Source organism: Panthera tigris, chromosome A2, assembly GCF_018350195.1.
Source record: "Panthera tigris isolate Pti1 chromosome A2, P.tigris_Pti1_mat1.1, whole genome shotgun sequence".
NCBI lineage: Eukaryota > Metazoa > Chordata > Mammalia > Carnivora > Felidae > Panthera > Panthera tigris.
In genome coordinates, this window is record NC_056661.1 from 12,728,087 (window position 1) to 12,743,775 (window position 15,689).

Genomic DNA, 15,689 nt, shown 5'->3' on the forward strand with positions numbered 1-15,689 from the left:
AGGAAGCCAGCCTCCTGCCCAGCCCTTTGCTCCCTCCTCCACTGGACTCTGGCCACCCACCACCCACCACCACAACCTGCGACTGAGAAACCTGCTGTCCCCTCTGCCTGGGATGGTCTTCTGGAGTCACAGGCTGGCCCCCCTCCACCTTCAGGGTCTACTGTCCACCCCCTTCTCTGTGTTGTAAGGACTCAGATTGGACGTGCTGCCCTTACAGGTCCCCAAGGGCCTAACTGTGAGTTCCCTGCTCTCACCAGATATGCCCCCCGCCCAACAAAAGAGGCTGCTCCCCACCTATTCCCCTGTCAGCCAGACCGGTTACACCCCACCAGTCCCCAACCTAAGGGATCTCATCTCCTTGTCTTTCTAACAAGCCAGGCACATCCTCCCGTGGGAACCGGGGGCACCCCACCCTCCTGTTACTACGAAGTCTGCCTCTAACATCTTCTGGCGGTTCACTCCCCTCCCAAGGGCACCCTCCCACATGGTCTCCTGTGAGCTGGGTCCTCCCGCAACCCCGGGGCTGTGAGTAGATGTGACTAAGAAACTACAGTCTGTCTCACCTGATCGGCATTGGGTGTTAGGCGTTCAGTGCAGGGGATCCCTCTTTCACTAATGGGGTGAATAGGGGGTGAACAGACTCTACCATGCCCCTCATCACCCAGTTTAACTCTCTCCCTGGGGCCCAACACGGGGTGGGGCGGGGGGCTGTGATCTTATCATCCCAGGAGCATTTTCTTCCCGTCTGTGTCCCCTGGGGTAGTAGAAGCCCCTTTTGCTGCTGGACACCTGGCCCTTGGCTCAAAGTGGGCGCTCAGTATAAACGTGCTGACATCCTCACTGCCCCCTCCCCCCCCTCCCCGAGCTGCAGTAGAACGCTGGAGAAGAACCAGCTGATACATTTCCGGGAAACGGTGTGAGCCCTTGCTAAAAATTCAGTTGTCCAGACTTGCAACTAAATTCACGATATTAAAATTAAGAGTGGTAAGTACTCAAAAGTTCTCACGTCTTCATTTCACTGCATCTTCCTATGCTCTGTGCTCTTGAGGACATCTCTGGCTCTTGTATCTCGAGGTGAAAAGATTCTATAATAACTACACATCTCGTCCCACACAGCGCATTGCGTGACCACCCACCGGCGGGGGTGGGCGGGGGGGGGGGGTCCAGTCAATTCCGCTCTGAAGCTTGCTTTGAAAACACGGATTTGTTCCCACGTGGTGAATACGTGAGGGGTGGACTTGAGCATGATGTGATCCAAGGTGGTGATGCTTATGCGGGATCTTGTCCCGGGGGCAACGCTGGATGAATGCAGAAAACGGCTGACCCAGGTTGCATGGGAATACACAACCCCCCCCCCCCGCCCACACACACACACACATCCCTCAACATCTATACTCTCCCTCAGCTGTTAGGAGCTACCATGCCAGGCCCCATCTGGAAAGCTGGCTACAACCTTCCCACACCCATGTCCACCTGTGAACCTCAGGTCCTTTCCAAAGACCAACTGCTGTATTGGCTGTAACGTTCCTATCATTCTAAGCCGTTCGACCTGTGTACAATTGCCCTACTGTTTTTAGTAGGTACCTATCTATTTTTAATGTGTCACCGACAAGTTGAAAAGCTGTGACCTGTCCCCATTTCCCCATAAGCGCTGTGGCTGGTGCAGATTTGCAGAGCGTGGTCATTTTTAGGAATGTCACGTCAAGGTGGAACCGGCTAGGTTTGTCCTACCTGGAGATTGTTAAACGTCTCTTAGCATGTCAGTGATGAGAGGCATAGTGGGCGGAGTTTGGGCAGACGAGGTAGATGGTCCTCTTGTTGAGAAGTATTTTGGGGGCACCTGGGTGGCCCAGTCAGTTAAGCGGCCAACTCTTGGTGTCAGCTCAGGTCACAATCTCACGGTTTGTGGGACCGAGCCCCACGTCGGTTTTTGCACTGACCATGTGGCACCTGCTTGGGATTCTCTCTCTCCTTCTCTCTCTGCCCTTCCTCTGCTAAATAAATAATAAACAAACAAACAAATAAATAAATAAATAAATAAACTTAAAAAAGAGAGAGGGTGGTGCCTGGGTAGCTCAGTCAGTTAAGCATCCAGCTTCAGCTCAGGTCACGATCTCACAGTTCATGAGTTCGAGTTCCGCGTCGGGCTCTGTGCTGACAGCTCGGAGCCTGGAGCCTGCTTCGAATTCTGTGTCTCCCTCTCTCTCTGCCCCTCTCCTGTTCATGCTTTGTGTCTCAAAAATAAATAAATGTTAAAAAAAATTTTTTTAATTAAGAGAGAGAGAAGCATTTTATCCTTCCATGGGGCCAGCCAGCTCCTAGACCCTCCGAGCAGTCAGCAGTCTGAACTTGGCATGGGAAGACAGACGTGCAGACTTATCCCCCTCAGGGTATAGGGCTCCTGCACAGCACGGCCAGGACCCCAAAGCCAGAGCGGGGAACCGTGCATGCCTGTGTGCAGGAACAGCTGTGGGGCACAGCAGTGACATCACTTGGGGAACCCCTGGCCATACTAAAAAAGCTGAAACTGCATGTGACCTCTGACCCCGCTGGACAGATGCCAAGGTGATCCTGCCAGGAGCTTTCACAGCAGCTTTGTTGGGGGCAGTGAATAACCAGAAGCAGCCTTCATGCTCGTCCACAGGAAGAGGGACAACCCGATGGAGGAAGGAGGTGCCGCAGTCGATCCCCCCCAAAGCAGGGAAGGGAGGACGCAGGGGAAAACAGCAGCCAGGGAGAGGGTGCAGGAAGGCAATTTGGACAAGACCCAAGCACTTGCACTTCCTGCCGCCCGGGAGACAGAAGCCGGCTAGGTGGGGAAGGGATTCCTGGCCCAGAGATGTGAGCACAGGGGTGCTGGCTCCACAGGGGGTCAGAGGTCTCTCCCCACCGCCAGTGTGAGCCCACTGCCTGGGCCTGGGGTCCAGAGTAGGCAGTGAGGAAGACTCCTCAGCCAGCCTCACCTGATCTCAGCAAAGAAAATGGGCAGGAGGGCTTCTTGGTTTTTCCCAAACCCCGAGGGTCCAGGGAGCCAACCTCAATATCTTTGTGTGTGTGTGTGTGTGTGTGTGTGTGTGTGTGTGTGTGTGTGTGTGTGTGTGACTGAACTAGGTAAGTGGCTTTATTGCAGAAAGCCAAGATTACAATGGACTTAAGAGTTGGCATGGGGGGGGGGGCCTTCTTCTTGCCAAAGGTGGGCACAACATAGAAAAAATGCAGGTTGTACTGTGTCCCCTGCTTGACTCGGCCCGTCTTCGTTTTCTCCTGTTTGGCCACCTTGGGAGTCCTCCCTCTTACTTTCCCAGCACGGACCAGGGAACCACGGACTTTCCCAACCTCCTTCCAGGGGTCAGAGCCCCAGCTCCACACTGACCCCGGGTGGCCTCATCCTCTAGGGGGCGTACCTGCCAGGAATCCGACTTGATCTTCTGGGGCGATGCCCTCCAGTGAGGCTCCGTGAGCCTTGATGTGGGCAACCGGCTCCCGGATGGCCACCTCGAGGGTGTGTAGCTCCTGGATGCGGACAAAAACCTGCATGTCAGCGACTGAACCACGGCCACCGCAGCCACGACCGCAAAGGTGGAGTAGAGAACAAGGAGGAGCAAGGGTGTGCACGTCCTCACCGCCTGCTGTGTGCCCCAACCTCAGCATCTTCTCAAGGACTCCCAGGTGTTTAGAAAAGACGCCCAAGAAGAGCACGTGGGAGACGCTGCTCGGAAGCAAGGTGCAAAGGCTGCTGGGGCCCTCCTTGGAGCAGCATTTTTACAGATCAGGAAACATCCAGGCTGAGATCTACCCGGTTCTCTCCCTGCTGCCCATGGAGAGAAGTGAGCATTCACCCGCCCCGGCAACAACCAAAATGTCTGGGCGAGGTGGGGGGGCGGGGTGCGTGTGTGCACATGCACACATCACACGTGCGTCCCGGGCCAGGCAGGGGCATGGGAGGAAGAACACTGTATGAGTTTCTGCATGAGTGGCTCCTGTAACAAATCGCCAGAAACGGGTGACGTAAACAACAGTATCTTAGACAACCCACAGAATGGGAGAAAATATTTGCAAATCATATATCTGGCAAAGGAGTCACATCCAGGATATATAAAGAGCACCAACAGCTCAATGACAACAAAAGGCAAACGACCCAATCAAAAAATGAGCAACGGATCTGAATAGATGTTTCTCCGAAGAAGGCGGTACCGATGGCCGACAGGCTCATGAGAAGAGGCTCAACATCACTAAGCGTCAGGGGAACTGCAGATTAAAACCACAATGAGATGCCATTTCACACCTCTTACAACGTTGTTGCGAATTTTTTAAATAGACCATAACAAGTTCTGGGGAGGAGGTGGAAAAGTTGGTGCAGGGCTGGTGGGAATGTGAAACGGTGCAGCCACGATGGAAAACAGTTTGGTGGTCCCTTGAAAGCTAAACGTAGAATTACCATATGACCCAGCAACTCCGTGTTGGGGTATATACGCAAAAGACAGATTTTAAGTAAGCATGGGGCTAAATAACAATGTCTTCAGCAGAGAAAAGGCATGAATTAGGTGCAGGGTTGCCAGAGTTAGCAAATAAAAATATATTTAAATTTGAATCTCAGATAAATGACCAAAAAAAAAATTGGATGTGTGTATAAGTATATCCAATGCAATATTTGGAATGTACTTACACTAAAAATAAACGTATTTGTCCCTTAAATAGGATTTACATTTTTTTAATTTATTTTTTTATTTGAGAGAGAGAGAGCGAGTACGAGTAGGGGAGAGGGGCAAAGGGAGAGAGAGAATCTTTTTTTTTTAATTTTTTTAATGTTTATTTATTTTTGACACAGAGAGAGAGAGAGAGAGAGACAGAGACAGAGCACAAGCGGGGGAGGAGCAGAGAGAGAGAGAGAGAGAGAGAGAGACAGAATCCGAAACAGGCTCCAGGCTCTGAGCTGTCAGCACAGAGCCCGATGCAGGGCTCGAACTCACAAACTGTGAGATCATGACCTGAGCTAAAGCCAGACGCTCAACGGACTGAGCCACCCAGGCGCCCCGAGAGAGAGACAGAGAGAGAGAGAGAGAGAGAGAGAGAGAGAGAGTGTATCTTAAGCAGGCTCTACGCTCAGCATGGAGCCTGACATGGGGTTTGATCTCAAGACCCTGGGATCATGACCTGAGTCAAAATCAAGGGTCAGATGCTCAACCACTGAGCCATCCAGGCGCCCCTGTAAGATTCACATTTGACAGGGTGTCTGTCCTGTGTTTTATTTGACAACTCTAACGGGGTGGGACAGAGAGTAAGGTGTTCATTATCATCTTTTTAATAACCTCAACCAAAGAAGGAAATGATTCTTTCAAAAGTTAAACACAGAGTTTGCAAAGGACCCCGCAACTCCACCCCTAGGCTTGTGCCCAAATATTTGAAAGCAAGTGTTCAAACAGATTGAACACACGTGTTCACAACAGCACTAGGCACAATCGCCAAAAGGCAGAAGCAGCGGAAATGTCCATCAACATGTGAATGGATACAATGTGGTCCAACCACCATGCAACCAACGGAATATTACTCAGCCATAAGCCGAGGGAAGCCCTGACTCGCATTACAAGGTTGCACGGACCTCGAAAACATCGGGAGGAGAGAAAGAAGCCAGGCACAAACAGACAAATAGGGTGTGATTCCATTTATATGAACTATCAAAGACAGGCCAATCCACAGCGACAGAAAGATGAGCGGTGGCCAGGGGCTGGGGCAGGGGGGTGGGGACGAGGTCTTCTTTGGGGGTGATGGAAATGTTCTAAAAGGTTCTAAAGCGGGAGCGGTTGCACGACTCTGTGAACATACTACAAACCAGCGTACTGAACACTTCAAAAGCGCGAATTAGAGGGCCCCTGGGGGGCTCAGTCAGAGGAGCATCCGACTCTTGATTCGGGCTCAGGTCAGGATCCCAGGGCTGTGGGATCGAGCCCCGTGTTGGGCTCCTTGCCGGGCGTGGAGCCTGCTTGAGATCTCTCTCTCCCTCTCTCTAAAATAAAAAAATTAAATTAAATAGAAGGGTGAATTGTATGACGTATCTCAATAAAGCTGTTGCTCAAGAAACAGAAACCTGGCTCTTCGGTGGCTGGCAGGGAGTGTTGGGCCCAATGTGGCCCCACCCAGGCCCAATGTGCCTCTTGGACATTCAACCTGTTGAATTTGCTTTGGAAATTTGGATCTAGCAAGTCCATCCTGCTCCAGATCCCTAGGCTTGGAGCAGCAACCCTGCACACCCCCAGCGCCTCGCCTCACCCCACCCCTACCGCCCCCACAAGGCCAAAGCTTTTCTCCATGGTGTTGTTCCAGGAGTGACAGGCCCTGCTTGGCTCGCTGGGGCAATACGCTGAGATGTTCGGCATCGCTCGAACCTGGACAGGCCGTGGGGGACGGTGCTGGTCTGTGCTGAGCAGCAGAGCTGGCTCCAGGCCACGGTGGCCCTGCAGATACAGGGGACCACTCAGAAGTGGAAATCTCAGGGCAGGACACAGAGAGTCTGGGCACATTCTTCCACTGCCCCCCAGCACAGGGTACCCTCTGCACAGGGTACCCTGCCAGGGAGGGGCAGGCGGGTGCATTTCCTTCCCCTTGGCCTTTGCAACAGGGACAGATCTGGGTGGGGGGGGGGGGTCACACTGGAAATCTGATTGCTGGCTACTTTCAGGACTCAAGGAGGAATAAGGAGTGACTGCTAATGGGTACGGGTTTCTTTCAGGGGTGATAAAAATGTTCTATATAACGAGACAGAGGTAATAGTTGCCCAACATCTTGAATATACAAATGAATTGTTCCCTTTGAATTTTTTTAATGTTTATTTATTTTTGAGAGAGAGAGAGAGAATGTGAGCAGGAGAGGAGCAGAGAGAGAGGGAGACACAGAATCCGAAGCAGGCTCCAGGCCCTGAGCTGTCAGCACAGAGCCCGACGCAGGGCTCAAACCCACAAGCCACGAGATCATGACCTGAGCCAAAATTGGAGGCTCAACTGACTGAGCCACCCAAGTGCTGAATTGTTCCCTTTAAAATGGTTAATTTCAGGGGTTCCTGGGTGGCTCAGTCAGTTAAGTGTCCCACTTCGGCTCAGGTCATGATCTCACAGTTCGTGAGTTCAAGCCCCGCGTCGGGCTCTGTGCCGACAGCTCTAGAGTCTGGAGCCTCCTTCAGATTCTGTGTCTCCCTCTCTCTCTCGCCCCTCCCCTGCTTGTGCTCTCACTCTCTCTCTCTCTCAAAAATAAAGATTGCACTGTCTCACTCTCTCTCTCTCTCTCAAAAATAAGTAAAGATTAAAAATTTAAAAAAAAACAAAACCTGAAGTTGGAGATTAGACTCACTGGGACAGTATCTGACCTACAGAAAGCGCTTGATAGAAAGGAATCACGTTCATCCAATGGAACAATACCATGAAGCAATTTGAAAAAGGGAGAAATACTGATGGGGCAACAACGTTGATGGATCTCGATAATGTGGTGCTAAGTGAAAGAAGACAAACAAAAAAGAGCACACATTGCACAGTTCCGCTTATAGAAAATTCTAGAAAATGCACACTAATCTAGAGTGGCCCAAAGCTGACCAGTGGCTGCTTGAGAAAGAGAGGGAGGGGCAGGCAGGACGGATTAGAACTATTGTTCTTGTTATCATGATGCAACAAGAAACCATATTTGGTTTTCGTTCTGGTTCCCAGCACAGAGCTCCTAAAACCCTTGTCCTAAGCGATGAGCGATAGAAGCATCTTTTGTACCATTTACTTTCCGTCCCACGTTTCTGAAGTAGGAGGGTCTTTTGTTATTCACGACAAACCCTTTCAACGACCCCCAACTTTCTGTGAACGGGATGACTTTTGGAACACAGCTAAGGATGGGGGCTGGCTGCCAGGGAACCAACTATGTGATTAGATTCCAAAGAGGCAGGAGGGGCTGGAAATAATCACCGATGGCCAATGATGGCGTGAATCATGACTATGTCTTGAAGCCTCTGTGAAAACCCAAAAGCACGGGGCTCGAAGAGCTTCTGGTTTGGTGAACACGTGGCGGTGCTGGTGGGGGGCGCACCCAGGGAGGGCATGGAAACCCCATACCCCTTCCCACATCCCCTGCCCTACGCGTCGCTTCCTCTGGCTGTTCCCGAGTGGCATCCTTTATAGTAAACTGGTGACAGTAAGTAAAGCACTTTCCTGAGTTCTATGAGCAGATCTAGCAGATTATGGAATCCCAAAAGGGGGTCATTGGAACCCCCTGATTTGTAGCCAGTCTGTCAGAAGTCCTGGAGACCCGGATTTGTAGCTGGGGTCGGAAGTGGGGGCCATCTTGTGGGACCAAGGAAGGCTCTCACCTGTGGGGTCTGTGCGATCTCCGGGTGGTGTCAGAATTGCCCAGGGTGGGGCGCCTGGGTGGCTCAGTGCGGTAAGCGCCCAACTCTTGATGTCAGCTCAGGTCTGGATCTCAGGGTTGCGAGTTCAAGCCCCGTGTTGGGCCTCGCACTGGGCATGAAGTCTGCTTTAAAAAATAATAATTATAATAATTGCTCGGTGTGGAAAACCCACATTCGGTGTCAGAAGTACTGTGAGTACAGTACAGGAAACAGAAGTTTGCTTTTAGGTCCCAAGGACCTTTGGGGGGAGGCAGGGAGGCACTGGTTGTGTTCAGGATCTCGACCGCGGTGACGGTTTCACGGGCAAGTACTTATGTCAAAACTTAGCCAGTCAGATATTTTACACAGATGTGTGCAGTTTATTGTGTGCTGGCTGTGCCTCAATAAATCTGTTTATAAAAACAGAAACATACATTTTTTTCTGTATTCAAGAGCTACGGCACGAGATTGGGCCACAGGGCGAGGACTTTCGGAGGAGGGAGAGGCGTCTCAGAACCCTGCCGCGTGGGATCACGGGCCTGAAATGCGCTGTTGGACTCTGCCTGCTCTGGGTTGGGGAGAAGCCAGCAGTCCCCGGATGCTGCCCTGGCCACAGCAATGTCACAGAGCATCCTGCCGACAGGAAGGAGCTCGTGCCCACTGCAAGGAGCATGGGGAACCAGGGAGGGGTGAGTCTAGCTGCGGTGGGCCCTCTTGGGGTGCAGGAACCCAGATCTCAAGCCACCCTGGGTCCCCACCCGTGGGCTGCAGGCCCTGGCGAGGGAACGATGGGCAGACAATCCCCGGGGTCAGGCATAGCCAACCTTTCAGCTCTCAGGTCACCTGTGGGCCCCCAGGGCAGTGTCAGGGTGGTCTTGGCGGCCTGCAGCTGACCCCGGCCCACACTCTGGGAACACGCACCAGCCTCGCTACTCCAGACTTGATAGCAGAAACTTCCGGTCGGACATCCCCAGAACCACTTCCCTGAGACCCCAACTTCTAGGTTTTCGCCTCAGGACAAAAGCTATGATCTTCATGCCCCAGCTTGCCCGCCAGCTGTCCCCTTGTCCCTGGGACAGACCCCAGACATCCCCCCCTAACCCCCGCAGGCCACCCTCAGGAGATCACTCACTGATGTGGCCTCTGCACCCACACAGCTCTTTCTTCCTTTTTTTTTAAATTTTTTTAATCTTTATTTTTGTGAGATATATATATATATATATATATATAGAGAGAGAGAGAGAGAGAGAGAGAGAGAGAGAGCGCAAGTGGGGAAGGAACAGAGAGAGAGGGAGACCCAGAATCCGAAGCAGGCTCCAGGCTCCGAGCTGTCAGCACAGAGCCCGACGCGGGGCTCGAACCCACGAACCGTGAGATCATGACCTGAGTTGAAGTCAGATGCTTAGCCAACTGAGCCACCCAGGCGCCCCGTTTTTTGTTTTTTTTTTTTTCCACACAGCTCTTTCTGGTCTCATAGGTCCTGTCCAGGTGCGTCGAGATCGCGAAGCCCCGCCCGGGGGGGTCCCTCAGCTGAGTGGCTGTGACTCCAAATGAATCCCTATAACCTGTGCTGCACCTGGCCCACCTCCCCGGGGGCCCGTGCACCGATGGAAAGAGTGATCCTGGGATGCGTGTGCCTGTGCTGGGAGGAGGGTAGAGGCACCATCTACAGCCCTTCTTACACAGCCAGAGCCCTGGGCATGGCAGGGAGTCAGACACCCCCAGGCTTTTATCTGTCCCTTGGGCTGCCACCACGGCCCAACCACTCATTCTTGGAGGCCCCAGTGAGATGAGAGCAGGGACCAGCCTCAGACGGTACTCCGGCCAGCTCTGAGGCCTGGCGGGTGAGAAGACTGACGGCCAGACAATTCACCCCCAAAATGGGTGCCCTGGCTGGTTCTGCCTTCTGGGCAAACAGGCTGGAAATAAAAGCACCACAGTAAACGCCCTGGCCCGTCTCAGCTCCGCCGGCCACTTCTGTCCTGGGGAAGATGCCAGCTCGGTGCCCGGAATGTTCCGGACACACCCTGGGCCAGGAGGCAACTGGCTGTAAGCATCCTCTGCTCCCTGTGGGGACTCACCCAGCCCTGCAGGACATTGGGTCTGCAGGGGACAGAGCCCAAGACAGCCACCGGGCCAATGGCATCTCTGGGCCAGTTGAGGTAGGCAGGGACAAGACCCCCTGGGTCAGGTGGGCAGGTGCAGTCAGCCCTCGGGTGAGGCGAGCGCGTCTTCTCCTTCTTCTCTCACCAAGCATCCAAGGTCACCACCCACTAGGCCAGTGAACCAGGTATTTAAAGATGGAACCAGACTGGCCCAGCCCTTGAGGGTCCACAACGTTTAGGGAAATCAGTTCTAAACAGGCGAGTTCCAGAACCTCTGACAGCAGAACTCACCTCACAGGGCACCAGTGGGGACCAGAACTGAGGGTGGAAGGCCAGCTCTATGTCCAGGATGTATTCAGTGGTCCATAAAGGGCACCTGTTTCCCATAGTGCAGGTGGGGGGCCTCCTGGGTGTGACACAGGGGCCAGGTGGCCTGGGAGTGGGAGGAACCAGCTCCCAGGGGCCGGTTTGCAGGAGGCGATGTTTCCATGCAAAGCTGCCAAGGCTGCTTCGCTGTCCTGGCCCCCCAGGCCCATGTCCCACCCCACCCTGGGTCCTCAGCCCCTGCTGCCCTGTGAACCGGGGGGTGTCATTCCTACCTCCCCAGCGTCACCTGCCTTGTCTCCAATGGACTTCAGCTCTAGGGGGCAGACTCCAGGCCTCACCACCCTCTACCTCTTCCATGGGACTCTTTCCATTCCTTTCCTTTTTTTTCTTTTAACAGTTTATCAAGATATACTTCCCGGGGTGCCTGGATGGCTCATCAGTTAAGCCTCCACCTTTGGCTCAGGTCATGATCTCATGATCTGTGAGTTCAAGCCCTGTGTCAGGCTCCGTGCTGACAGCTCAGAGCCTGGAGCCTGCTTTGAGTTCTGTGTCTCCCCCTCTCTATGCCCCTCCCCTGCTCACGCTCTGCCTCTCTTAAAAATAAACATTAAAAAAAAAAGATATACTTCCCTAAAGTTCACCCATTTCAAATGTACAATTCAATAGTTTTTAGTATATTGACAGAGTTGTGCTGTCACCATAACCTAATTCTAGAATATTTTCATCACTCCGAAAGGAGAGCTCGTTCCCATGAGCAGTCACCATCCATCCCCCACCCCACCCCCAGTCCCTGGCAACCACTAATCTGCCTTCTGTCTCTATGGATTTGGGTCTTCTGGACGTTTCATGTCAATGGGATCACACATCATGTGGGATTTTGGGACTGGCCTCCCTCACTCAGCACGATGTTTCAAGGTTCATTCCTGAGGCCTTCTTCACAGCTTATCAAACCGGTGGAGAGAGACAACAGTGGTTCTGCTGAGAATAAGAAAGGGCCCCAAAGTCCCAAAGACAGCAGCAACAGTGAAACCACCAATAACAGTAACCGTTGGCCTTTATGGAGTGAGCACCATGTAGCAGGAATGAATCATGTCATTTTTTTTTTTCATAACCACCTTCAGCAAGGATGACTATTGTCCCCAGTCCTCAGACAAGGGGGCTGCATTCCAGAAACACTGGCTACCCAGTTAGAGCCCAGATCTCAGAGCACCCCGCCCCCCTCGCACACACCCTCCAGCCACACTCTGCCCTTCTGCCACTGGCCTTGCCCTCTCTGCTTGGAACACTGTTCCCAGCAGCCTCTGCATGGTCGGTTCTATCCTCATGGAGGGTTGGGAGGCTGGCAGCTCCCCTGTACCTGTGGGAGTTCCTCAAAATGGCAGACTTGGGACTTGGCCCCAACTTAAATGTTCTAAAGAAAGAAAGAGAGGAAGGAAGGAAGGGAAAGAAAGAAAGAAAGAAAGAAAGAAAGAAAGAAAGAAAGAAAGAAAGAAAGAAAGAAAGAAAGAAGAGGGAAGGAGGAAGGAAGGAAGGAAAAAAGAAAGAAAAGAAAGAAGGAAAGAAAGAAAGAAAGAAAGAAAAGGAGGAAGGAAAGAAGAAAGAAAGAAGGAAAGAAAGAAAGGGAGAGAGAAGAAAGAGAAAGAAAGAAAGGGAGAGAGAAGAGAAAGAAAGAAAGAAAGAAAGAAAGAAAGAAAGAAAGAAAGAGGAAGGGAATGAAAGGGAAGGAGGAAGAAGGAAAGAAAGAAAAAAAGAAAAGAGAAGGGAAGGAGGAAGGAAGGAAGAAAAGAAGGAAGAGAAAGAAAGAAAGAAAGAAAGAAGAAGGGAAGGAGGAAGGAAGGAAGGAAGAAAAAAGAAAAAAGAAAGAAAGAAGAAGGGAAGGAAATGGAAGGAGAAAGAAAGAAAGAAAGAAAGAAAGAAAGAAAGAAAGAAAGAAAGGAAGGAGGAAGGAAGGAAGAAAAGAAGGAAGAGAAAGAAAGAAAGAAGAAGGGAAGGAAAGGGAAGGAGGAAGGAAGGAAGAAAAGAAGGAAGAGAAAGAAAGAAAGAAAGAAAGAAAGAAGAAAAGAAGGAAGAGAAAGAAAGAAGAAGGGAAGGAAAGGGAAGGAGGAAGGAAGGAAGAAAAGAAGGAAGAGAAAGAAAGAAAGAAAGAAAGAAAGAAAAGGGAAGGAGGAAGGAGGAAAGAAAGAAAGAAAGAAAGAAAGAAAGAAAGAAAAGGGAAGGAGGAAGGAAGGAAGAAAAAAAGAAAAAGAAAGAAAGAAAAGAAAGAAAGAAAAGGGAAGGAGGAAGGAAGGAAGAAAAAAAGAAAAAGAAAGAAAGAACGAAAGAAAGAAGAGAAGGAAAGGGAAGGAGGAAGAAAAAAAGAAAAAGAAAGAAAGAAAGAATGAAAGAAAGAAGAAGGGAAGGAAAGGGAAGGAGAAAGAAAGAAAGAAAGAAAGAAAGAAAGAAAGAAAGAAAGAAAGAAAGAAAGAAAGAAAGAAAAAGGAAGGAGGAAGGAAGGAAGGAAGGAAGGAAGGAAGGAAGGAAGGAAAGGGGGAAAACACAAAAGAAAGCAAGGGGCTGTTTTTCAGTCTGATGCACTAATCTGTGAGGATCTCAAAGAAATGTTAAAGCCTCTGTTGGTATTAGTGCTCCAACTACATTTTGCACCTCATACACAAAGTAAGCCATCCCCTGATTGTTTGCTACACTAGGAACGTATAACTGAGCCCAATTTAAGTCTACAATACTTCCACTAAGAAAGAAATCCTTTATTTACCATTAATAATCCGCAAATGATCTGTTTTCTAATAGCCACGATTATTTCATTTGCCATTTTGAAAGCTTGGTCAGTAAAAAGTTGGGTGTTGTTAGAATTGGGGAATCTTTTCTTTTTAATTTTTTTTTAATGTTTATTTCTGAGACAGAGAGAGACAGAGCATGATCGGGGGAAGGGCAGAGAGAGAGGGAGACACAGAATCAGAAGCAGGTTCCAGGCTCTGAGCTGCCAGCACAGAGCCCGACGCGGGGCTCAAACTCACAAACCATGAGATCGTGACCTGAGCCGTAGTCGGTTGCTCAACCGAGCCACCCACGTGCCCCAGAATTGGGGAATCTTGAGCTTGGCCTCTGTAGTGAGCTGAAGTCCATCCCCCTGCCCCCCTCCCCCCCCACAATCTCCCCAAATGATGTCTGAGTCCTAATCCCGACTCTGGAACCGGAGAATGCGGCCTCCATTGGAGTTAGGGTCTTCAGGCTCCAGTGCTCACATCTTACCCGGATGCCTCGTTATCAAAGGAGACGCAAGGAGACGTGAGATGCCAAGACATTCAAGGGGCTGAAGACGAGCTACGGGGAACAGCTCAGAACGAGGCCGGGCAGCACCCCAAACTCCCTCCAGCCACCAGGACACAGGCGTTGGGCTAGGAAAGCGCATAAAGGCTTGTCTCTCTCTGCGAGGGATACCTTTCACACGTCTTTTTGCCTAACGTGTCTCCGAAACTCCATAAGAACATGTCTCGTTCGCAGAGTAACTGCAAAGCGCTTTGGCTGGGCCACTGGTCAGGTCCCCCTTGGAACTCCACTTATCTGCCTTCACCTGTTCATCCCTGATGCCAGATCCGAGGACAGGACAGACTAGGATGTGGATCCTAATGGCCTGGTGTCCCCGGGCCTCTCGCAGCCGCTCGGGGAGGCTGGGGTGGATGGGATGCTGCTGTGTGAGCGCGCGAATCGCTGGCCCGTGGCCAGGGCAGCCCGGGACCCGGAGCCCAGAAGCTTTTAGGTCTCCGGGGAAAAGTGTGGTGCCGACAGGAAAATATTTGTTTGCTTTGTAAGCGGAGCTAGCCCTCTACGGAAGTGACTGAGGAGACAAGAAAGGTGGAAGCCCGTGTGGTCACGATGTTGGCGAGGCTCCCGACTCGGCTTCGCCAGGCAGCACGGGGGCCGCGGTCCTAGGGGGCTCTGCACAGAGGTGATGGACGTGACCCGCGACCCTCTTGCTTTCTGAAATCATCAAACATCTGCTGAGTGAGCTGTTTGGGAACGGGTCCCAGGCCGGTAGTGGAGGGAGCAGAGCCAGGGGCGGGGGTAGGGCGGGGGTGGGGGGAGAGGGGGGTGGCGGGGGTGGAGGCGGATAAGCCCCAGGGCCCTTTTCATCAGGAACACACATGAGTCATTTTTCATCAGTCAAAAAGGGGGAAAAAGACCAAATGCAGTTAATGAATGCTCGCATACCAAGCTGTGACCGGACGGGGCAACAGCGAAACCTTGGAGGGACCTTAAATGCCCATCAGGAGGGGAGAAGGACTAAGTCAACAAGGTCGCGTCCACCCGACGAGATAGCAGGTAGCTGATATAAAGAGCAAAGAGGAGCCAGATATGCTGACACGGAAAGATACAGGACAGATTGTTCAATGAAAGAACAACTTGCCGAACAATCTGTGCCTGCTGTACAGCTGACCTTGAACAATACGCATTTCACGTGGGCGGGTCCACCTAAGACGCACGGTTGTTTCGATACAGTACAGGACTGTAAATGTGTTTTCTCCTCCTTATGATTTTCTTTTTTTTTTTCTTAATTTTTTTTTAACGTTTATTCATTTTTGAGAGACAGAGAGAGACAGAGGGTGAGCGGGGAAGGGGCAGGGAGAGAGGGAGACACAGAATCCGAAGCAGGCTCCAGGCTCTGAGCTGTCAGCACAGAGCCCGACGCAGGGCTCGAACCCACAAACCATTATATCCTGACCTGAGCTGAAGTCGGACACTTAACTGACCAAGCCACCCAGGCACCCCAGTTCACCCCATTTAAAAACATTTTTTTTAATGTTTATTTATTTTTGAGAGAGAGAGAGACAGAGCGTGAGCAGGGAAGGGGCAGAGAGAAAGGGAGACACAGACTCAGAAACAGGCTCCAGGCTCCGAGCTGT